The sequence below is a fragment of the Anneissia japonica genome, unplaced genomic scaffold (assembly GCF_011630105.1).
Source record: "Anneissia japonica isolate Jap-2015-1 unplaced genomic scaffold, ASM1163010v1 scaffold288162_len571657_cov150, whole genome shotgun sequence".
Classification (NCBI taxonomy): Eukaryota; Metazoa; Echinodermata; class Crinoidea; order Comatulida; family Comatulidae; genus Anneissia; species Anneissia japonica.
Genome location: NW_022753254.1, coordinates 311,953 through 313,045, shown reverse-complemented (window position 1 = coordinate 313,045; position 1,093 = coordinate 311,953).

The window sequence follows — 1,093 nt, the reverse complement described above, 5'->3', positions numbered from 1 at the left end:
TGTATATTATATATGTATACTGTATATCGTCCGACAATTGACTAGGTCGTCGAACCATAAACTAAACAAAATAATAATTTGCCTATCCAAATAACACTATTTTGATTGCCAATCTCTAATATTGTGGTCTAAAAACGCATTAAGGACCAAATTAAGCAATACACCTCTCCCCATGAACCCTAACAGGCATTTTTTTTATTCCGGCTGTCGACCGAGGCTTCGTCATCGCTTTGGTTTGGACCCACCATCGGACACGTCGGACCCCTTGTTGGCAAATTTCTGGGTGCCACCACTGCCCTCAGGCCTGAGGAAAAAAGGCTACGGTCTCTACATCACCAAGGAGCTATAGATTTCACCGTTCACTGAATCTAGAGCAATCAATATTTGTTTTATATACCTCATACATAAATTCTATGAGACCTAAAAACATAATGAAAAGAGTACACACCAAGTAGGCCTAGGCTTACTTCGTAGGGCTAGGCGATCGAAGGGCTGTCCGTGTGTCATAAATTAAATACATACTTTATAGGTGGCAGCCTAGCGATTACACATCAGGGCAAAAATTACTATCTTTTAAGGTGATAGTACTTTTGATCCAGGAAAAAATGAACTGTCATTCAAACATACATTATAGGAGTGACTGTTGAAGCTATTGCCCGCCTCTTTACTTAACCAATCAGATGTCTAGGATCTACGCATGTGATGGTTATACCATTTTTCCAGTGTATAAGACAAGGGTTTAAATAGCAAATTATAATTAAAAAAAGATTGTCTCATATGCATGACATACAATTTTTATATTTTTTAAATCACGTTTGTTTTATGTGCAGATTGTCTGTAACATGCAAATTTACTACTGAAATGAAGCTACGGACTGTTAGTATGGTCACCATGTATGCTTGCAAGCCAGAAATGAAACCATTAAACAGTTTATTGTTTAATTTGTCAGTTTAAAGTTTTAAATAGTAAATGCTGATCCAATGAAATCCAATTCTGACCTTGGATTAAGTGGCAATTTGAAGGCTAATTTTAGGCTCGGTCCAAGTGGACATCGAAAGGATGAATTCTGATGGTATAAGGATGCTCTGGGGAG